Source organism: Capsicum annuum, chromosome 4 (assembly GCF_002878395.1).
Source record: "Capsicum annuum cultivar UCD-10X-F1 chromosome 4, UCD10Xv1.1, whole genome shotgun sequence".
In the NCBI taxonomy this organism is placed as follows: domain Eukaryota; kingdom Viridiplantae; phylum Streptophyta; class Magnoliopsida; order Solanales; family Solanaceae; genus Capsicum; species Capsicum annuum.
The window spans coordinates 180,091,527-180,116,364 of record NC_061114.1 but is presented as its reverse complement, the minus strand read 5'-3'; positions in this window follow the sequence as shown (position 1 = coordinate 180,116,364).

The following is a 24,838-nucleotide window of genomic DNA, read 5'->3' as shown; positions in this document are numbered from 1 at the left end:
GTAAGGATGTTGCGTCCAGTTCTTGATTTAAATGATTGAGGGGAAATTGGGTATTTTCCCCCTTAACCCAAATTATCCATAACAACACTTGAGGCATCTTTTAGGGAATTATTTTCCCTTCTTCTCAAAATCACTCTCAAGAAAACCCTTCTCCTTCACCAAGAACAAATTCAATTCATTTTTCCCCAAGTAATCAAGAATTCAAGCTCCCCAAGTTCAAGAACCTTTAAGAAAGCATCAACAATAGGGTTTCTTTCCCAAGTTAAGAAGATTAAGGTATGTGGGGTGTTCATTAATGGTCCCTTTTACCTATGGAATCCAAAAACCCTCTTTTGGTATAATTTATGAGTTTATACATGTTTAAGATGAAATAAATCCACGAATCTTTTTTAAAATTACAATTATAAGTTATGTTTGCAAGTATTTTCAAGAGGAATAAGTCATATCATGTTTTGTGTATTGCAATACCCATGTCATGATCAATTGATTTCAGGAGAAATCCCTAAATTATGATTTAGCCATGTAATCATATTGTTTTCTCATGTTTAAGATATTTCCATGTTTACGTTCATGATTTTCACATGTTCGATGAAATGTCTATGTTTTGGGTCTTTGAACTATGATCCTATAATATAGTTTTTAAGCTTTGTTATCATATTTTATGGTTATTCAATGCTGGCGAGTTATGAACACCCGATACTTATGTGTCTTACATGATTTCTATTTTTTCAAGTAACAAGTCAGATCATTATTTTAATATCATATTTAGAACACCATGATCATGTTGATCATTATTAGTTTATATGTTTATAATTACCTCAGAATCCATATGCACTGTTATTTTCAGCATACTATGACCTGAGTTTATTAATTATCAGTTACCAGTGCATACGCCAATTAGTATTTCAGTTTTAGTTCAGTTAGGAGTAAGATTTACCATTCAGCAAACCCAAGGATGGGGGCTCACCTGCCAGTAGTATGTGTGACCCTTAGTAGCAATCCTTGAGTTCCAGAATTATGTAGCCAGCATAGGTTTGAAATGTATTCCTGCCAGTTACAGGCTGAAACATATCTCATGAGAGCATCTGCTAGTAGAGGCTTACTCCTTAGATCATCAGGACACCAGTTTAGTGGATCCACACAGCCAGTATTGGTACCCGTGGCATGGTTCTAACACCCTTCCAACTGGGGTTAGAGGTTAGGCCCCGATAAGCTCATATAAGGGCATATCGGTTATGTGATACCTTGCACTATCTTAGTACAATATTCAGTGTATTCAGTTCAGGTTTTCTTGACCAAGTGTATAGACTTTCAATTATTCAATTATATATTTTTCAGTCTTTAAGATTACAGATTATCTCAGAAACATGTTTATGCTTGTCTTGCATTCTTAGATATTACATGTTCATATATTTATACACAGATACCTCATGGTTTTCAGCCAGTCCTTATCTCATATGCTAGTACATGCAAAGTATTGATTGCATACTTTTCTTTGCGCTATGTTGTCTTATAAAATAGGTTCAGACACACAGTTTCCCAATAACTCTTAGTCAGCTCAACATTACCCAACAACAATAGTGATGAGCCCTTATCCATCGAGGACATGAATTGCTTATTTCAAGTACTTCTGTACTTTCTTATGTTCAGTCAGTTGGAGTTAGTTAGGATTTTGTCCTATCAACTCCACAGGATGTTTAGAGGCTTTTGGACAATTAGTTAGACTATCAGTTAGTTCTTTCAGTATTAAAAGTTGTTTCAGGTAGACAGTTTGGTTTATAGTATTTTAATAGAAATTTTAGATATGCTTTTCTTCGTATTCTAGTATTCCATTTTACACTACCTTATTAGTGCATCTTTCGCTCATATATTACATTACAGTATTACTTAGTGCTCATAGCAGGTACTACTTCAGGGGTTAGATTGTGGTCATTTATAACCGTATGCACCATTGTCACGAATAGGAGGTAGCCTTGGGTTGTGACAAAAGGTCATCAAAGAACACCTAAAAAAATTCACAGACCATAGGGACTATTTGCAAAGAAGGATCTTCAGATCTAGAATCCTTAACATTCACTAAGTGATAGAGGCACCCTTTAGAAAATAATTTTCGAGCTCTAATATATGAAATGAACCTTCCGTTAGGCACTGATGATAGGCGAAATTACGCGCCTATATCAATATATTTTGCCCATATTTTAGCCTAGTTTCGAGAACTAATTATCTATTTCGTACACTTTTAGTCCTTTTTCCTGTAAATGAGCTAACAAATGTGATTAGGAAAGTTTCAGGTATAAATGATGCAAAATACAGCAATTTATGGCTTACTTGACGCAAAAGAAAGCTCACAAACGAGATGGAAAGGAGCTGGACGCATAAAGGACTAAATCTGCTGCATGGAAAATCTGTCCCGGGCTAAAACAGCATTTCTGAAGACTTTGGGACTTACAGACACAAAGCTGGATTTTTGCCATAATACATTAACCTAGTGCAATTAGGTTATGTGTTTCATCATTCTATTTGGATTATAATTTTGTAACCTTACCCTAGTACAATTGGGTCAAGGATTTCATTAGTATATTAGGATTTGGTTATTTATTTTATTAGTTGAGTAGGAGTAGGATAGGAGTATTATAAATACCCTATCATGTTAGAGATTTTAAAAAGGGGGGGAGACATTCTGACAATTCATTCATCTCCTTACAATTAAGACATCTTCCTACAACCCATTCTCAATTCTTCATTCTTCTACTCTTAAATTCCACAACAAGAGAATCGTTACTTGCTACGGAATCACTAAAACCACACGCCAAACACCTACTATTCACGCCATCCACCATGCAAAACGTGATATCCTTCGCATTCATGGGTAACTAAATCTCTTAGTTGGGGTTATGGAAGCCGAATGAGTTACTATCTATAGCTATGAGTTTGTGAGTTCAAGACAAGTATATTGCTTATATCATTATTCTCTTCATCTTAAATCTACATTCTTTGCGGTTCAAACACAAGAACACGCCATTCTAACATCTAACCTGTTCGAGAGAAAGGTTATTTGTCTAGAAAAGAAGACGCATAGACCAACGCCAGTCTAACATCTGACTTGTTCGAGAGAAAAGTTATTTGTCTGGAAAAGAGATAATGTCAAGGTAGTAGGACACCCTTTCCTATTAAAAAGCTAGTGCCGTACCTGGACTAACTTCTTGGAGAATTCGTACCGTTAGTCACGCTTTAAGCTCGAGAGAGTTAAAGTGAAATAGTCCTTGTTTAGGTCGAGAGACGCTTGGATTTACCATCGACTACAATTCTCTATAAGCAATTACATGTCAAGACTCTACACACTCATAGCCAATAGAGACGTATACCTCAGAAGGTGGACATAACCCCAACGCCTCAATTCTCATTGTTTACAACACACGTGACAATCTCTCTTTATTTTGCTATTTTCAGTTCTTACATTCTTGTTTTGGTTACATACTACAATCCCCCCTTTCCTACGAGACTTGCACTAAAAGTCTAGTAATTTCTCTTGCTTGTTGGCCAAGCTATTCTCTGTGGGATCGATACCCAACCCAGGTTGGGTTCTATATTTGCTAACGACCGCTTTACACTCCCACGAGAGCTGTAGATTGAGCGTTATCAGGCACTAGGGAACTATCCTCCCACTCAATAGTTAGTTTATTTTGGAATTTAAAAATAACCTTTATGGTTTGACAATCTAAGGAAGCATAGCATAAATGCAACCAATCCATCCCCAAAATCACATCAAAGTATACCATGTCTAACTCAATCAGATCTACTAGAGTTTCTCCAATCCTAACAGACACCACACAACCACTATAGACTCTTCTAGAATCCATAGAGTCATCCGGGGTAGAATGCGGAGCTGACAACTAGCTAAGCTAGGTAGTTTGTTGTTAGAATATCTATCCTAGTAGGAAGATGGAAAGAATATACTATACACTATAGGAGAGTCAAAGAATAGGCCTATTGGAACTATATCAAGATTAGAATAACAAGGAATATCCGTATCCGTATATAATAAGTTGGGCTCTATCCTTCCCACCCACCTCAAACATATCTGGAGGGAAGAATTCGAGGGTAGCCTGATGATTATAAAAGCGGTCCGAAATGCACGCAGGACCGAATCCAAAATACACGGACACAAATGGGTTCACATATGAGAGAGTGGACCTTAGATCAAGTAAATAATACACATCACAGGAAAAGAGTTTAAACATATTAGTAACGACATTAGGGAATGCCTCAGACTCTTGACGGACAGTGAGAGCATACAGATAATTTTCACCAATGTCGTATCCAGAAGCTGTAGTAGCACCCTTTCGTACGGGAGCTGATATAGAAATAACATAAATCTTATTTTCTCCAGAAGCAACCCTAAAATGACAATCTCTCTGTATATGATCAATTTAACCACATTAAAAGCACTTGTTTCTCCCTTCTTCGTAAACACCATGATGAACCTGACTACAAAATATACAAGAGGGTTATGATAGAGCCAGTTGGGCCCCAATAAAGTGAGACTAGGCACCCTGTTCCCTAAAACCATCACCACTCAACAAACGACAATCATCAGACGGCTTCAAGTAAGGAGCACTATCCGTAGTGTAGGAACAAGAATTACCCCACTTCTTCTTAGACTATTTTTCCATCTCTATAACTTTATTGCTGACCTCCACCCTAATCCAAGTAGAGAAACTTCTTACTCTACCTCTCCCTAATTTTAACCTACTTCTTCTTCACTTCTTTAACTTGCTACATATAAACCATAAGCCAAGAAATATCCATGTGCTTGTTTAACAAGGCAACCTTACTCTCCAAAATCAAGTCTCGAGACAACCAAAAGCTAACTTTCTCATTCTATCCCTCATGCTAGACACCAACTCAAGAGAATACTGAGATAACTAATAGAATTTGAAGGTATATTCCTTGACTGACATCCCGCCTTGCTTCAAGTTCATGAATTCCTCAACCTTTTCCTCCCTTAACACTTAAGAAAAGAAGAAATCCAAAAAACCACTAGAGAGGTCATCCTACAAAGTAGAATCAACATCATCACCCTTAGACTGGTCCCACTCCTCATACCACTAATACGCTACATCTTTTAATTGGTAAGCAGCAAACTCTATGCCTTCCACATCAGTGACATACATCATATGAAAAATCTTTTCTTTCTTATCAATGAAACCTTAATGATCTTACTCAAATTTAGAAATAGTGAAAACAGGATGACCCAATATCATGAATTGACCAACTCTATTAGCCTCGAAAGATGAAGTAACAGAAGCAAGACGCATATTTTTAGAGGCCACCAATTGGGTAAGCAAGTGAATCAATTGGAAAAACTTAGTATTGACACGTCAGCTTAAGGTAACTAAGGAGGATAGGGCAAACCGGTGGAGCTCCATCAGGAAAATTAGAAGCAGTGACCCTAGAATAAGTCTAAACTCTTGGCGTAGGATGAGTTTTGTTCATATTGTCCTCAAACTTAACAGAAGAGTTCCCATAGGTATCAAATCTTATTAGGGGCATAATCTGAAAGGTGAACAAATAGGAATTAGAGAGATTCAATACCTTAGACTCTATAGCTCTATATTGAACAACCTGAAGGGAAAATATTCCTAAATACCTTGTAGCATCTTCATTATAAGTATGGAACACTACACACCCATAAAAGAGTCTGTACTCGACACGACTTTATGGACACCTAATGACACCAATCCTAGGCTCTGATAACATCTTTGTCATGACCTGAACCTGGGATTAGCTATGATTGGTATCTCAAGTCCCATATGGACTGGAGACCACCCCATGGACCTAACCAAGTAAATATAATATTTCCAATGTATTATGAATTTCGAACATATAAAAAGATGGATTCAAGAATAAATTATATATCTATGATCAATATCCAAGAATCCAGCCAAAATAACTAACCAACACTACCCAAATCCACAGTAATCCAACAAAGCTTTCTAAATAAGAACAAAAACTGAATATCCTTAAAGTGCTGGGATATGCCCTCGACTATAGCAAAAACAAGTCTGAAATATTCTCAAACATAAGAGATAAAAACATGAAATGTGGTCTTCTAATGTATGAAAGCTCACCACTTCATTTTCAACTCACAAGCTGATACCGAATCCTAATCACTGAGCAGAAGAAGTAGAAGCATGGCCAGTTCTTACATCATGTGGGGATACAGTGTTTAAAGACTGTTAGCAGTTGGAGCGCTATCATGTAACTCAGGGATACAGGATTACATAATTCCATGATTAACCATTCAAAATTATTCAAAATTCCATGCACATCATCCAATATGTATGTGTGTATATATATATATACATATATATTACATTTTAGGATGGGGAACAATGCTTAACATGCATTTTAAAAACTTAGTTTGGATTGTGTGCTCAACCTTCATACATAAAAGGTGCCCATAAGCTATATGGGCCCAATACTCCCCCAACTGGTAGAACCCCAGTGTATGTGGTCATACGAACTAGAGGATATACATATGCACTATAAGGGACTTGAACCTCCAACCATAGTAAGGTGACCCGATCAGCACATCATGCAATACTATATAGGGGGCTCAAACCTCTTAATCATAATAATAAGAAGGGAGGGAACTCAAACCACCCAGTCATATTGATGTGTGAGTCGATGCTAACACATTTGAAGCTTTTCACTCTTAATAATTGCAAAGTTTTAAGCAACTTTTGTTATTTTTAATTATTTTTAGTATTTTTAATGCAGACATAAGTGATCAGGGAGGAAACCAAAGGAAAGAAGAATAAAGCAGCTGAAATCTGGTGTAAATAAGTTGAAGTGTAGTTGACGCCATTTCTAATGCACCATCATACATGGGACAGGCTGTCAAAGTTACCATCAAGCTTAGACAGAACCTGAGGAGTTGAGATAAAATGTGATATCATTTTGAAAGTGCCATCAAAGCTGTGATGAGGCATCAAAATTGCCATCAACTTGAAGCAGATTATGCTGAGTTCCAGTGAAGATGTCATGACATATTTCACGCGTCATCACATATTTCATGCGTCGTCAGATTTGCTGTCAGAAGAATCATAAGATAAAAATTTACTGGAATCTTTGAAGATATCTTGCATACATCGTCAGATATCTGAAACGCCATCAAGATCGCCCTCGTCTATTCCAAAGAGAAAACTGAAACCTTAATTTTTGTTTCCTTATTTAGAATTAACTATTTAAAGACTTGTTTTAGGGTTTTGATGGGTAATTAAGTTTGGATGATCTTTAATCTATCAGACAATTAATCCTGTGTAGAGGACGTGAATTGCTTGGTCTCTTTTATCAAGTATACTTCTTGTTCTTTCTTTAAAAACCCTTATCAATTATTGTGGGTTTCTATCTTGTGATTGAATTGAAGAAAGACTTGTTGGATGTCATCCATTAGTAAGTTTATCCATATTATCATGAATTCAAATTGTTATCTCGTTCATCACATCATGAGCGGCTAATTCCATTAGCCCAAGTTATAGGATCCATGGATTAGGGTATGATATGATGCTAGGTATTTAAAGGATTCAAAGAATAGTAGGACGTCTTGAAATTTTGTTTCTTTAACATGAATATATTGGTTGAAAACAATAGGTTATGCCTTATGCTTATTTGATTTTAACAGAAAAATAAACTAGGGGACGTGAATTATCAATAGGAACTTTGAAGCTACCAACCTTCTGTTGAATGATTGATCCCGTAACTAGATTAATCTTCCTGAGATAAAATCCTATTGCAAATAGATATGTTATCTAATTTTAAGAGAATTAGATAATAAATTGTCTGGTGAGGTCTAGAGATAAGTCAGATAGTATCATCGTCAGGGATATTCTGTTGTTTCTACCTACTCCAAGAGTATTAAGCATTACCTATTATTTGTTAATTCCCGAAAACCTATGGTGAACATAACTCTGATTTTCCATTTATCTTTGTTACAAACACTAAATCATTAAAAGTGACAGTTGACTCTCTGTGAAACTCAAACCCTCATTTTTGGAAATAGTAAGCTACCAGTAAAGTATTTCGTAAACAAATTGAAGTTGACACTCTATTCCCTATGGTATTCGACCCCAACCTAGTTGGGTTTTATATTGACAATGATCGCTTACACCCATTCAAGAGTGTAATTTGAGTGTTATCAAAAATAGCGTCGTTGCTGGGGCATACGGTTGTAGACTAAAAGTTTGTGCGCAAAAAATTATTGATAGTTAAGTTTCCTTGAATTACATTTATTTGTTTTTTTTGTCTATTTTAGGTACTGTGTTGTTTATGACAAAAAATAGAACTTCTAGAAAATCAATATTACCAATCAACCCGGAACCTCAGCTGATAGGGAGAATGGCTGAACATTAGGAGGCAAAAAGACTAGCAGCTTTGTCAGGGCTTAGGTGAATGTGTAGAATTTGGGTAAACAAGAACGCCACCAGAACCCTGATGATAAAGACTTGGGTGATAAGGAATTGCTGAATCCTCAAAACCCAAGGTGAGCTGAGCAAATTACTACACCAGTGCAGCGAAATGGCAATAGAAACCATCGAGTCTGAGGAAGGTATGGTCAACATCCTATTCAATTCGAGGATGATGAGGATGATAAAGGAATAGATGGAGCTGGTGCAACGGGTTCTATCATTCCTCTACCATTGGCACCAGGTGCAAAATTCAGCATAACAAGTACCATGATCCAACTCCTGAATCTGAAAGAGTTGTTTGGAGGCTTGCCTGGTGATGATCCAAACATGCATTTGGTAAACTTTATCACCATTTGAAAATATTTTGACAATTTGGGAGTGAGCTATAATATGATCAGGTTGAGGTTGTTTCCGTTGTCTCTATCTAGAGAGGCAACCATGTGGCTGAACAAACTAGAGCCTTATTCTATAACCAACTTGAGATAGTTGAAAGATGTGGTCTTAGAATGGTTCCTTCCACCCTTTAGAAGGGTACAGTTGAGGGATGAAATTAGTAACTTCAAACAGCTCCCGACTGAAGCATTGCACGAAATCTAGAAAAGATTTAAGAAAAAACTTCCATAATGTCCAAACAACAACATGACGGAAATGCACTTGATAGAGACTTTGTACAAAGCTTTCAACTCTGTGACAAAGCCAATTGTTGTCAATATTACAGGTGGTTCATTCATTGACCTCTCTTTTCTAGATGCTTCTGACATGCTGAATAGAATGACCAAACCGAGTCGGGCTTGGCACACTAGGGATTCTGTAGTTGCTAGCCTGACTATTACTGGTGGTATAACTGCGGAGTAGCGTAGAAGGGATGAGGAGCAATATCAGGACATGGCCCATTTGAAGACGTAGATAGACTTGCTGGCCAAGCACTTGCTATCTGGCAAGACTGAAATGGTTAAAACTGTGGAATCTTAAGGTACTATTTCTACAGGTACTGATGCGGAGGCAAACTATATGAGTAATCAGGGGGGTTTTTGAGGCAATAGCCAAGGAAACCAAGGCCGGACTTTCTATGACAAGCTTGATTATAAAGATAGGGAGCACAGACACTGGAGAAACAATAATGATAGGAGTGGTTTGTATGTTCCTCCTGGAAGTCAGGATGCTACGGCAACCATTTTTGGCAAGATGTTCATGGAGGACATGATAGAAAAGTTGTTGAAGGGAGTTGAGGCTACCAACTCGGGGTTAACTACTATGAAGAGTGAATTTTCTACCCTAAGTCAGTTGGTTAGCTCACACTCTGCTTTTATTAAGCAGTTGGAGAAACAGAATAGCCAACTTTCTGCTACACTGAACTAGAGAAAAGCTGGTACTTTACCTAGTGATACGGTTCAGAACCCGCGGACTGATAGCTCTTGTATGACGATTTCCACTGGGAGTGGTAAGATGTTATGTGGCCCTTCTATGGGCAAATATGTGGAGAATAAGGTAAGTGTTGATGAACCCGAAGAAAGTAGTCTAGTGGAGTCTGAGAAGCTGGATGGTTTGGTTGATATTTTAGAGAAAGAAGACGAGAAGGAAGAGAAAGTGGTACTAAAAACTATCCCTAGACCACCACCTCCTTTTCCTCAATGATTGAAGAAAAAGGTCGATGATGAAAATTTTGTAAGTTCATATCTATGCTCAAGTAATTGATGATTAATGTGCCTTTGGTTAAGGCACTTGAGCAAATGCGAGGTTATGCCAAGTTCATGATAAAGTAAGCTATGAGCCAGTGGAAAAAATCCACCACTGTAGTGTTGTTTCTTCACAATCCTTAGTGCAGAAAAAGCCTAACCCTGGAGCATTTACCATACCGTACACATTTGGGTCCATGAAATTTACCAAAGCTTTGTGTGACTTAGGAGCAAGTATTAATCTGATGCCACTTGATATCTACAAGAAGCTTGGATTGGGGGAACCTACCCCAACAATGATACATCTTGTGAGGGCAGACAGATCAGTAAAATGAACAGTTGGTATATTGAATGATGCGCCAGTAAAGGTGGATGACTTTATTCTGCCTGCAGATTTTGTGATATTGGATTGTGATATTGATTTTAAGGTACCCATCATTTTGGGTAGACCACTATTAGACACGTAAAGAGTATTGGTTGATATGGAGCTCAATGAGCTAAAGTTCAGGTAGGGAAAAAGGAAGGCAAGATTCAAAATACATCCTCCTATGAAGCAGTTAGAGGAATAAATATCTTCTTAATTGTGGATGTATTCCAGGAAAATGGTAGTGAGGTATTGATATGGTATCTTGACAAAGTCTGAGTAGTCGAGATAATCAAGTCGTGCCACGATGTTAAATCAGGAGCTATTTGGGAGGCAACCCAAAGTTTTAATTTTATTGCACTAACATTTTTAATTTTAGTAGCTAAGAGTTATACAAAGGAGGTGAACTGGTTGCACTCATCTTAAGAAGGTTGACGATAATTTTGATGGGCTGTCACAAGTATGACAAGCCGTGAGAAATGTCGTCAAAACAATCAAGTCAAAGCCTTCTACTGTTAAGGCTGATGACAACTTTAAAGAGCAGTCCGACCTCTGACGTGCCGTTAAAAATGCCGTCAAATGATTTGGGCCCAGTTTAAAAATTTCAATCTAACCCAGCTCAGCAATAGCTGTTCATATTCCTATGTACTATAGATCTCCTTTTAGTTTTGGTTTTCTTTCCTTAGTGAGTTATTTCCCTTCCCTTTTCAAATATATTTCGATCTAAGGCAAATTTTAAACTTTCCTTGTAAGTTGAAGCTTGAGAGTTAAGTCAAGAAACCTTCCCTCTCTCTAATTTCAATTCTAAGTGCTCAAGGTACACCCACTAAGTGTCGACATTCAGGTATGAGAAAAACTTTAACTTTATCTTTCTTTGGAGAAATTGTGACCTAAAAGAAACCTTTGTTTCAAAGGAATGAGCTGAACCCATTAACATGTTTCAATTTTTTTCGAAAACTAGGGTTTGTAGGGTTATGTTGTACAACTTCATTGAAATTTCAGTTGAATAACATGATCTAATTTGAAATTGAAAATAATGGTAGATGAAAAATCAAGTAAAAAGGAATTGGAAGTTGTAATTTTATCTGACGACAATTTTTATGGCCTTGCACTTGTGCGACGGCTATTCAAAAATGACATCAAAACTTGAGAAATATTGTAGATTCTAGATAAGGTTGACGATGCTTTTGAAGTGCTGTCACATATGTGACGGCAAATCAGAAAGGTCGTCAAACCTTTGAACTAAAAATGGTAATGATGTGAAACTGAGGTGATCCTTCTTCTTCTCTTATTTGATTGTGGACACTAATTGTGGATTTTTATGTTGTTGTAGAACTAAGCATGTAACCCAAGAAAAAGAATCCAACCACACCAAAGAATGAGGCTAAAGAGAGTGTATGTTAAAAACTTGTTAATGAGGACTCTGATTATGAAGACGATGAACCATTGCTTAGATAGACAAGAAAGAGGGCTAGTCCAAAGGCAGCACCTCTACCTAAGCCTATTGAGGTAGAGGATAGTGATAATACTGAGGTAACAACCTTATCTGAGCAAGCATTGGAGGAACAAGGATCAGAACACACTGAGCAGGAGTCTGAGAAAACGAAACAAGAATTTGAAAATGAGGACTCTGAGAGGCCTACAGCTGAAAAAAACTGAGTCTGAATCACCATCATCAGAGCAGCAAGGTGATAAGGATTCTCCAGTACGAGGAACTTTGGTGAAATGCAAAAACCCCAAAATTAGGAACAATGCGAGATGGAAAATCCCTGAGGCTGAAAAGATGTTTTAGGACGAACTTCGCACAACTGATCGAAGAAGTGCTAGAAGGCCAATTTTAGAGGAGAAGAAGATTATCACTACAGGGTTGATCAGATACCCTAAGGTGATGCAAAAACTCAAAGATTATGGCCTGGAGTGGACTACTAGAGGAAGCGGTGTTACTGTCCTTCGTTAGTCCAAGAGTTCTATGCAAACTACCAGGATACGGTGGAAAATATGTGCAAAAAAGGGGATAGAACTTCAGATAAGCTGCTACTGACCAAAGTTCCAGTACGTGGAGTGAGGGTGGATGTATCAAACAGCGCCATAAATAGGTTTCTTCATGGGAAAACCTTTGTCCCATGAGCCACTTCACCTACCTTCTATGCTCGGTTAAAGCATCGGGAAAATCAGTGTAAATGGCTATCAACTCTAATAGAAGATAGAGAACCTGAGTGGCTGAATAATCCTGTAAAAAAGATAACCAAAACGTCTCTAAATTAAAAGGCAAGATTTTGGTCGGGTTTAGTACGGATTCATCTAATACCCACCGAGGGAGACAACATATTAGGGGATGATCGAGCAATATTAGTTGCAATCTTGATGGATAGAAATCCCTTGGATTTCAGATAAATTATAGCAGAAGAGATCAAGATTCGGCTTACAAGACCTGATGCTGCATATCCATTCCCATGTCTCATTACTAGGTTATGTGAAGCAGCTAATTTACCTGAGATTTTAGGTATTAATGATGAGTTACATGCCAAGAAGACCTAAAACCCTGTCTGAAAAGATAAAATTCAGCTGGGTTTGCAACTTGATTGAGATGTAGTTGGCATAACAGATTCTCCTGTCACTGACACTGTGTCAGCACCAGATGTGGGGGTGCAAATCTCTGAAGCTGTACCACCACCACCAGTATATTCAGCTCAGGTAGGCTCAGTGCCTCAAAGTAAGCCGACTACTTTAGTTCCTCGAGCAGCAACAGGTTCTGTATTTCAGTCGATTGATATAAGGAAAGTGGCTAGGCAAGCGAATTGGTGTGAGGTACAACTACATGCCTTCACCAAAAAGTTTACTGCTTCTATGCACAAAAGAATCAAGGCTTCACTTGAACTTTTTGTGACTTTGCCTAGGCGGATGGCAAATTTGGAGAACTGATTCGAGGCCCGTGCAAAAGAGATGACAGGTGTTGATCTAGCTATACTCAGGGATATGTTGGATAAGGTAAAGGCTAAGGTTGGGATGCTACAGTAACACCAAATTATGGCACCAACAGGTTCAGCTATGCATGATGTAGAGGAAGAAGTTCCTATACTTGATCTCACTACGGACTCCCCGATAAAAAAGAAGAAAAAAGGAGAAAAGGAAGGCAAGAATAAGAGAGATAAGATGGATAGTGAAGAAGAGAGAAAAGCTAAAAAGAAGGCAAAGAAGAAGGCAGAAAAGGGAGAATTGAAAAAGGTAAGATTGGAGTCTCTGCCTGACACGGAAAAATAGAAAGCAGCCATCAGAGCTAGGGTTGCAGGTGCTTCATCTAGCTAGGCTCCAACCACTACAAGAGCAGATGCTACGAGTGGGGAGAAGACAAAAGATGATACAGTAGCAGGGTCAAAGACCCAGGATCCATATGCTTGATCGTCTTCAGGTATATCCTAACCCTTAGTGCATTGCATTTTATTTTTAAGTTGAGGGTGTAGGGTAAACTGTTGTTGTAACATATTTTGTAGATAATTAGGATTAGTAGAAGTACTTGAGGTAGTTAGCTTATTTTGTGATTTTTGAGTACCTCTCCAATGGTCGATCTATTTGTACTGTGTGAATTGCATCCATTATGACCACTGTGTATCTGTTTGTGGCATTAGTATGGAAAAAAATAACCTTTAGAAAACAAAGGCATGAAACGGATGACTAGTGATATGTGATATACTTGTATGCCATGTGCGTGTAAGGTCTTACTCAGTTCCTGTTATGCATTGAATCTATAACTTGCCCAGTTATTTGTACCATAGTCATAGGATAGGCGTTAGGAAATAATCATAGGCTGTTTTTGCATGTTAACTAACATTAGCTTAAATGACCATCCAAATGTGAATAGTATCCCTTGATCCATTTTTTAGCCTAAATAGCCTAGTTCTTTCTTGTATACCTTTCACCTTCCCATGACATCATAATGAACCTGTTTTGGCCCTGGTCCTCCTTAGGCACTGTGCACCTTAACATACGCAAATAACCTAAGTTAAGGGTGGCTACTATAGGGGTGCGTGATGCTTTATGAGTATGTAGAGAGGTAAAAAAAATGAATAAGAAGTTGGGTGCAGTGAAAAAGAAATAGGAAAGAAAAAAACTAAAAAAGTTGATAAAAGATAATCGGATGCTTGAACAGACAACACCTATCTTGAGCATGCTTGACAAATAAAAGAGGGAAGAAAAGAAGGTCAAAAGTTGAAAACCCGAGAGTTAATGTAGTGCCAAGGAGGTGTAGTCACTATGAAATACCAATGAATATCATACCAGCTCCTAGCCTACGTTACAAGCTTAAGAAAAGCCCTATAGTGATCCTAACTGGCTTGTCTGAAGACTTAGGTACTGACTAAAAGGGCAAGCCTATGGAATTTGATGCGCAATGTTGGAACTTCATTCTAAGAGAGAGTCTTATGTTCATCCCTATGTCTATACATGTTAATGTGAGTGAAAAAGGGATTTCTTTGTTATGAGGGCACACTAGGTATGCTGCTAATAACTGCTTTGTTCGGATAATGTAATTTGGGTATGTGCTAGGTTGTTATTGCTGAGATTTTTTCTTAAGCAACTTTTGTTGTCTTAAGCAACTTTTGTTTTTTTTGATTATTTTTATTATTTTAATGCAGACACAAGTTATCGGAGAGGAAACCAAAGGAAAGAAGAATAAATTAGCTGAAATCTAGTGTAAATAAGTTGAAGTGTAGTTGACGCCATTTCTGACGTGCCGTCATACATGGGACAGGTTGTTAAAGTTCCCATCAAGCTTAGACAAAACCTGAGGAGTTGAGCTGAAATATGACATCATTTTCGAAGCGCCGTCAAAGTTGTGATGAGGCATCAAAATTACCGTCAACCTGAAGCAGATCATGCTGAGTTCCAGTGAAGATGTGACGACATATTTCATGCACCGTCACATATTTCATGCACCATCAGATTTTCCGTCAGAATTATTAGAAGATAAAAATTCACTGGAATCTTTGACGATATCTTGGACGCGTTGTCAGACGTCTGATACACCGTCAAGATAGTTGTCATCTATTCTGAAGAAAAATTGAAACCTTAATTTTTGGATGATCTTTATTCTATCAGGCAATTAATCCTGTGTAGAGGACGTGAATTGCTTGGTCTCTTTCATCAAGTATATTTCTTGTTCTCTCTTCAAAAACCCTTATCAATTATTGTGGGTTTCTATCTTGTGATTGAATTGAAGAAAGACTTGTCGGGTGTCATCCATTAGTAAGTTTATCCATATTATTATGAATTCAACTTGTTATCTCATTTATCAAATCATTAGCGGCTAATTCCATTAGCCCGAGTTATGGGATCCATGGATTAGGGTATGATATGTTTCTAGGTATTTAAAGGATTCAAAGAGTAGTAGGATGCCTTGAAATTCTTTTTCTTTAACTTGAATCTATTGGTTGCAAACAATAGGTTATGGCTTATGCTTATTTGCTCTTAACAGAGAAATAAACTAGGGGACGTGAATTATCAACAGGGACTCAGAAGCTACCAACCTTCTATTTAATGATTGATGCCATAACTGGATTAATCTACCTGAGATAAAATCCTATTGGAAAGAGATATGTTATCCAAGTTCAAGAGAATTAGATAATAAATTATCTGGTGAGGTCGAGAGATAAGTCAGATAGTATCGCCGTCAGGGATATTTTGTTGCTTCTACCTATTTCAAGAGTCTTAAGTATTACCTAGTATCTGTCAATTCCCAAAAATCCATGGTGAACATAACTCTGGTTTCCCATTTATCTTGGTTACAAACACTAAAATATTGAAAGTGACAATTGACTCTCTATGAAACTCAAACCCTCATTTTCAAAAATAGTAAGCTACCTGCAAAGTATTTCATAAACAAATCGAAGTTCACACCATATTCCCTGTGGGATTCGACCCCAACCTAGTTGGGTTTTATATTGACAATGTTCGCTTACACCCATTCAAGAGTGTAATTTGAGCGTTATCACATATGAACCCCCATGTCAACAACCGCAGTTTTCAGTGTTGGTCTCTCAGGACCTTGACTTTCATTACTCAGCTACACGGTCCTCTTTATAGCCCAATTAAAAATATTAAACACACATTCCTATTTATTGAACCATTATACACATTTAGGCATATATTGTTGGTATCATCATACCAACTACACTTCCAAGGTAACATTAACATCCCTTACAATTAACATCAATTAGGGGAATTCACAACCCCCTTGGTTTAATTATGCAATGGCTTTTGAAAACACCAATCCACAAGGTTCAATTCAACATCATAATGCAATAGTTCCAAAATAGTTAAAATCCCATATTTCTCATAACTAAAAACAAAACCTCTTCAAAAATCACAAGTTGGGGAAATCATAATCCCTTAGTTTCTTCACCATAATTATGTACCCACAAGTTCAAAACAAATGCTAAAACATGAGAAATGCGTAATAAAACTATGAGAAAACAATTAATTGGCCACTCATATCAAAACCCTTACTTTCAATCTCGTAAATAACCATGTACTTTCATGCAATGGAGATATTAAGTTTATGGGTAGAGTCACATGCCTGAAATATAAAGTTTTTGTAACAACCCAAGACTATCCCCTAGTCGTTACATGGTGCTTATGGTCCCGAGAGAGTACAAGCTAACCCATGAGTGGGTACATGCTATGAGCACTGAATAATAGAACCATGAATGCGGAAGAATAACTGAAGTGCCATAAGGTTTTAAACATCTGAATTCAAACTGAAATATAAATCTTGGAAAAATGACTATCTAAATCTGATAGAGTACTAATAAACTAAACAACTAACTGACTATAATGTCTGAAGAACCTCTAAGACTGACTGACTGAGAGTTGATGGGATAAGCCTCCAACAAACTCTACTAACTACTAAAATAAAAACATGAAATAAGATAGTCTATCCTCGGGTGATAAAAACACACCATTGCTACTATAATGCTGAGAATCTGAGGGACTAAGTGCGATCTAAGAACTGAGTGTCAGCACCTATGTTATGAGACATCATAGCACAAAAAAAAGGTATGCGATCAGTATTTTAAATGTACTGGTTTACTAAATGAGGTAGGCTAACATGCAAGGTTTCATGAATATGAGTAATGATCTACTTTAATATACATGTAACGCATAGAATACAAAATAAAAAACATGAAATCTGTAGATACTGATATACATAAAAGTCTATAAAGTACTGAAAATACATAAAAATATGTAGACACTGAGGATGAATGACCAAGAATATGACATGAACTGGATGAAATCTGCAAACAAAAATACTGAAATTAATTAAAATCTGTGTGCTTTGGTCAAGAAATACTAAGACTGAAGAACTGAACTATAATTATAATTGAGACTATATCTGAGACTGTGGGAGGTATCATCTAACCAGCATTCCCTATTTTAAGCTAATTGGGGTCCAAACTGTAACCCTAGTTGGAAGGGTATTAATATTGTGCCACGGGTACTAATGTTGGCTGTGTGGATCCACTAAACTGATATTTTATCCAAAGGACTAAGGGTGTCAAACCTGAACTGACGAGTGACCCCTTCGAGATAGCCAAGCCTAATATTACGGATGACTACTCATATCCTAAGCTGGCTATGTAGTTCTGGAATATAGGGACTGCTACTAACTACACTGCCTATCTGATGGGGAAGTCGCCATCCCTTCACCAACTCGGTGATAAATCCTACTCCCAACTAAATGACGCTGAAATGCTAGACTATATTATGAGTTTAATTGACTTTTCTGATTATGCTCATAATATAATCTGAAGTTATTCTGAAGATACTGAGACAACATAAATTAAATAGCTATGGTTTTGGGTATTCAATACCCCCAACACTCAAAACAATAGTAGTAGCATGAAGCTAAAACATTGAAGGAAATAGCATGAAGACTCTTATTAAATCAATTGCTCTTGTAGGCATTTTATCAAACACTTATAGTTTATGGTTTAAAATAATCATAGAATTACTAAAGAACCGGCATAATTGACATGAAATTATCATGGTAAACACTAATTCATGATTTAATTCAACAAATGATAACACTAAAACATGAGGAATCGAATAACAACAATAACCTCATTAAAACATGGTATTAAATCAAAGTTCATGGAGATTAATGGATGAAATCATGATTAAAAATCAAATAACTTAGAAAGATCATAAATTTATAATTCAAAAGGTTACTTGAGCTCCATGGATGAAAGGAATCCATGGATGAACATCTAACATACCTGGGATAACGAATTTGGGAGGATTGATGGGGAGTTCTTGAGAAATTGCCTTGAATTTGAGAGCTAGGGTTCTTGTTTTTTAAAAGGAGATCTTCAATTTTGAAGAAGAGTTAAATAATGAATCATTATTTTGGTTGATTGAGGCTAAATTTTGTGTTTTAGGTTAATTAGGGTCGTGGAAAAAGATCCAATTACTCTTGGACGAATTTAAAAAGGGAAGCTGAAAACTGAAAAACCCATTTTTTGGCCTCGGTATGACGCACCACTATAGCACCAACCCACTGGAAAATGGACAACTAGGACCTAAAAAAAATGTTCCGATGCAGTGCCATCAAGGTAAACCTTTGGATGCCATTTTTGCCACATCCGCGACGCGCCAGCATCGCGGAAACCCACTGAAAATTGACAAATAGGAATTTGGCGTGTTCCGCGACACGCCATGATTGCAGAGTCACACTGGAAATTGACAATTGTCATTTGGGCTGCCTACGCGATGCGCTGAGGGTTAGAATGATGAGGTTTTGTGACTAAAATCTAAAATTGTCATTACTTCTTACCCGGTTATCGAATTTGGTTGAATTTTATATTGTTGGAAAGTTAATTGAATTTTCTACACAATGGTAGGATCTAACCTGAAAAATAATAAGTGTTTCAAAAATTCTATATGTGAATACTCATGCACTGGGACTTAGATTATGCTAGAGAAATACGGGGTGTTACAGTTTCATAGAGAGAATTTAACCCTTAAGAACTTAGATGATCTAACTCTTGAAAACCCTAAGTATGGAGGCTTGAGAGAAAGATAGAATATTTTGAAGTGTTGAGTATGTTATGAATGATGAATTACCCCTCTAAAGTGCCTTATGAACGTGGGGTCTTAACTGAGTAAGAGGGGAATTGTCCAAAGTGCCCTTTAATTAAAAATTAAAATTTAGTCATCAGTAACTATGGGTCACCACACGACTTATAATGTCTCATTACGACTCCCTACCATGAATCATAGCCAAGGCAGCCTTCAAGTCACCATACACTATTGACCTTTACAACTCAATGACACGACTTGTAATGGGACCCTATGACTCATAGGGTCCAGTCATAGTCAAAGGAAAACCCATTTGGGCTATACACTGGACGCCTTATGATTTATACCCAACGACTCGTAACAAGTCCTTATACATCATAGTGACCCACTCGTACATAGAGTAGACCTATCCACTAAATTACTAATTCGGTTACGAATCGTCCCAATGTCTCGTCAAATACCCTATGATTTGGAGGCCAAGTCATAATCATGGTAGTCAATGCAAAATTCCTGGAATTTCTAAGGACCCAAAACCCAAGGAGGAGCATTACACTAGGTTTTTCGAGTTATGGCTGTTATGTTGATTTTTTTATTTATGTATTTATTATACTTAAATGGTTTGGCTTCATTCTAGAAACATTATTTTGAGGGTATTTAGGTCTATTTCCCCTTTGTGTATCTTTTTGGGAGATAGTCTTAGATGTCAAGGCACTCCACGACAAGTGCCATCATCACCCCTATTTTCAGGTCGTGATGGCTTAACAAAAACTATTTAACGATCAGACTACAAATTCCATTAAAAACAAAAAACATAGCCATGAAGGGCATTCCAAAACCCATTTTTCATTTTTTCCTTTGATGCAAAGCAATATTTGTGAAGGATGAGTTAAATTATGTGAAAATCCATATTCAAAGCCAAGATTAAAATATAGGTTGAGGGGTATGTCATTGCTATGCCAAAATTCATCAGTTTCTTAAAACTAAGTACAAAATTCCCCCATTATCATGAATCATTATTTTCATTCACAATTCACCTTTTAATCAATGCACCAATTTAGTTCAAATCCATTATTTAGAACATGAGTAAACCATTTCAAACAAATTATAACTCAGAAAAGTTATCACAATCCAAAAACTTGTAACCCAAGTTCAAACTCAAAACATATAATTATTGGATAAAGTGATGCAATAATATAAATTAAAGATAAGGAGCGTACAACATGCCTACAATATAGAAGAATTTGATGAGGAATTGATGTTTAGAGCACAGAGTAATGACTTCTTGCAAAACCCTTGTGTTTTCTTGGTTTGGGTGTTAAAGAATAGAAGAGCAATGTGTAATCTTGATAATGGAAGACTAAAGGGTCAATTAGGTAGGTGCTTCAAAGTCATTCAAGGGGGCAAAGGACCAAACACCCTCACCCCAAACTAAAAAAAATGAAGCTGGGGAAAATTTTCCTAACAGCGTAGCACACCACTATCATGGTGACTAGCTAGCTTTCCACGCTCTTATAGTGGAGCTTATTCAACGTGTTGGCATGCCGCTATTGCGTACCATCACCTCCTCGAGGTCCCAAAATGACCTCAAACCCCTAAAATATTATAAAACATTCTCAAGTCACTCCTTTAACACCCTTTATCATGATTCAAGTAAAAAATTATTATTACACATGTGGGAGGGTCCAAAATTAATTAGTTAAAAATTTTAGAGGTCTCATATTGTCCCTTCCATTGGATCATTCATCCCCAAATGAGAGGACATTTTTGCACGATAGTAGTAAGAACGCACCAGAATTTAAGGACAAAGTCAAAATACGACAAGAGGGAAATATAACTTATATCTTACGTACTTTCATCTGACATTGTGAACAAGAATGGGTACTTGGATTTCATGTCGTCTTCCAACTCCCATGTAGCTTCCTCTACCTTTTGATTCCTCCTAAGAACTTTCACCGAAGCTATATCTTTAGTCTTCAATTTCTTGCTTGTCTAATATCTCAATTAGGACTTCCTCATAGGACAACAAATCTTAACCCGTATCTCCTTAATAGTCACTACAAGGGAAGGGTTACCCACACACTTTTCAACATACACACATGAAACACGGGATGAATCGAAGCTAAAATCACCGGTAATTCCAACTCATAAGAAACATTACCAATCCTTCTTGAAATACATTATACTGTCTAATGGAATGAGGATTGAGCTTCCCTTTTTTCCCAACTCCATGACTTCCATCATAGGAGAAACTTTCAAGAATACCTAATCGTTAACTTGAAATTCCAACTCCCTCCACCTCACATCTGTATAAGACTTTTGGCAGCTTTGATAAGTCTTAAGTCTTTCTCGAATTATCTTTACCTTTTTTATTAGTTGGTGAACCAAGTTAGGGGCTAAACAACCTAGTCTCACCCACCTCAAACCATCCAATAAGAGAGCTACACCTTCTAACAAAAAAAACCTCAAAAGGGGTCATTTAAATTCTAGAATGGTAATTATTATTATATGCAAATTCAATAAGAGGAAAATGGTCAACCTAACAACCATTAAAATCAATTACATAGGCCCTTAGCATTTCCTACAGGGTTTGAATAGTATGATTCGCGTGTCCATCCATTTGAGAGAGGAAAGTGGTGCTAAGGTTCACCTAAGTACCCAAACATTTCTGAAATAAATGCTACCTCAGCCATATATAATGGACACCAGAGCCCTATTAAACTTTACCATCTCCTGAATGAACGACTTAGCAAATCTTGTCCTGAGTAGTTAGTCCTCACAGGAAAAAATGAGCTAACTTGGTCATTATATCTGCAATGACCCAAATAAAATCAAATAGATTTTGAGACCATGCGAACACCCATGACAAAGTCCATATTAATCATCTCCCACTTTTACATAGGTAATTCTATCTTTTGAGACATGCCATCCGGCCTCAAATGCTCAACATTAGCTTGTTGACAGACTATATACCTGGCAACAAAATTTTCCATATCCCTCTTCATATTTTTCCACTAGTAGACTTCTATCAAGTCATGATATAGTTTGGTCAAACCCGGATGAACGTATATCTAGATTAATAAGCTTTAGTCAAGATCTTTTCCTGTAACCCATCTACATCAGGAATGCACAACCTTCTTTGATTTCTCAAGATACCATCTCCCCTAATCTCTAAAGACATAACCGTTTGCTAACCTATATTATCTTTAATTTGCATATGTATGGTGTCCATAACCGTCTGCTCATTGAAATCATTACCAAGAGATATTTTAACCACCTTTTGAACAATCACTCTTCCATCCTCGGAGTCCAAGAGACAAACTCCCAAGTTTTCCTGACTATGAATATCCTTCACTAATCGTCTTTTCCCTCCTCAACATGGATAGTAGTGCAAACTCATGTCACAGTCCTTAAGCAATTCGAACCATCGTCTCTACTTGAGGCTTAAATCTTTCTATGCAAACAAAAACTACAAGTTCTTATGATCTCATTAAATACACACGTAACCCATACAAATAGCAGCGCCAAATCTTCAAAGAAAAGACCACACCCATAAATTTTAGATCATGAGTAAGGTAATTCCTTTCATGAAGCTTGAGCTGCCTGGAAGCATAGGACATAACCGTACTATACTATATCAAAGAACAACCTAGTCCCATACGGGATGCATCACAATGCACAACAAACCCCTCAGTACCCTTAGGTAAGGTCAAAACAGGAGCATAACTTAATTTATCCTTCAACTTTTCAAAAATTCCTTCAAAAGCTTTAGACTACAAAAACTTTACCTTTTTCTAAGTTAGCTTCATCAGCGGAGAAGCTATAGATGAAAAACTCTCAATAAATCTCCTGTAATGTATGGCCAAGTCTAAGAAGCTACTAATGTTGGTGGGAGTCGTAGGTGTAGGACACTTCTTAACTGCTCAAACCTTTTATGGATCCACCTTAATCCCGTCACTATAAACAACATGGTCAAGAAAAGTTACAACACTTAAACAAAATTCACACTAATAAAATTTGGCATACAATTCCTAGTCCTTTAAAGTCTGCAATACAATTCAAAGGTTATTTGCCTGTTCTTCCTCACTCTTAGAGTACACCAAAATGTCATCAATAAAGACTATAACAAACAAATCCAAAAATTGTCTGAACACTTGATTCATAAGATCCATGAAAGGATCCAAAGAATTATTCAACTCGAACAACATAACAAAGAACTCATAATAGCGGTCCAAAAAGGAGTCTAGGGAGTATCAACCTCCCTAATTTTCAAATGATGGTAACCTAAAAAAAGATCTATCTTAAAGAAACACTTAGCACCTTAAAGCTGATTAAAGAGGTCATCATTCCTAGGAAGAGGGTACTTATTTTTCATAGTGACATTATTCAACTGATGATCATATATAAACATTTGAAGAGACCCATCTTTCTTTGGCACAAAAGGCATATGAGCACCCCATGGAGACATAATAGGATGGATAAAACCATTATTAAGAAGGTCCTTTAATTGCTCCTTTAGTTCTTTCAAAACTGTCGAAGCCATTCTATAAGGAGGAATAGAAATAGGATAGGTATCTAGTAGGAGATTAATCATAAAATCTATTTCCCTATAGGGATGAATCCCAGGAAGGTCATCGGGAAAAACTTCAGAAAATTCATGAACCATAGGGATGGACTGCAAAAAGGACTTTTATAGTCAAAATCTTTGTCCCAAACTAAATGATACAAACATCTTTGTAAATAAATTTCTGAGCTCTAAGGTAAGAAATAAAGTTCCTTTTAGATACCATAGAACTTCCATTCTAGTGCTGGTTTATTAGGAAAGTTCAAAGTGACCCTTTGGGTCCTATAATCTAGAGAATAATAGCACAAATGGAGTTAATCCATCCCCAACATCACATCAAAATCCACTATATTAAGTTTTATCAAATCCACCAATGTCTCTCTATGAAAGGTGGACACCACACAACCCCTTTCGACTTTTCTAGCCATAATAGACTCACCTACCGGGGTAGAAATAAAAAAGGAGTCTAAAATAATTTCAGGACTAAAATCAATGTGTACAACTATATAAGGATTCACATAAAATAGGTTCAAACTAGAATCAAGCAAATAATAAACATTATGTGAGAAAATTTTAACATACCAGTAATAATATCTAGAGATACCTTTATTCCTAACAATTAGCAAGTGTATAGAGGAAATATGACCATTGTCAATCTTGGAAGTGGCATCCTTAAGTATAGGAGTAAAAAAAA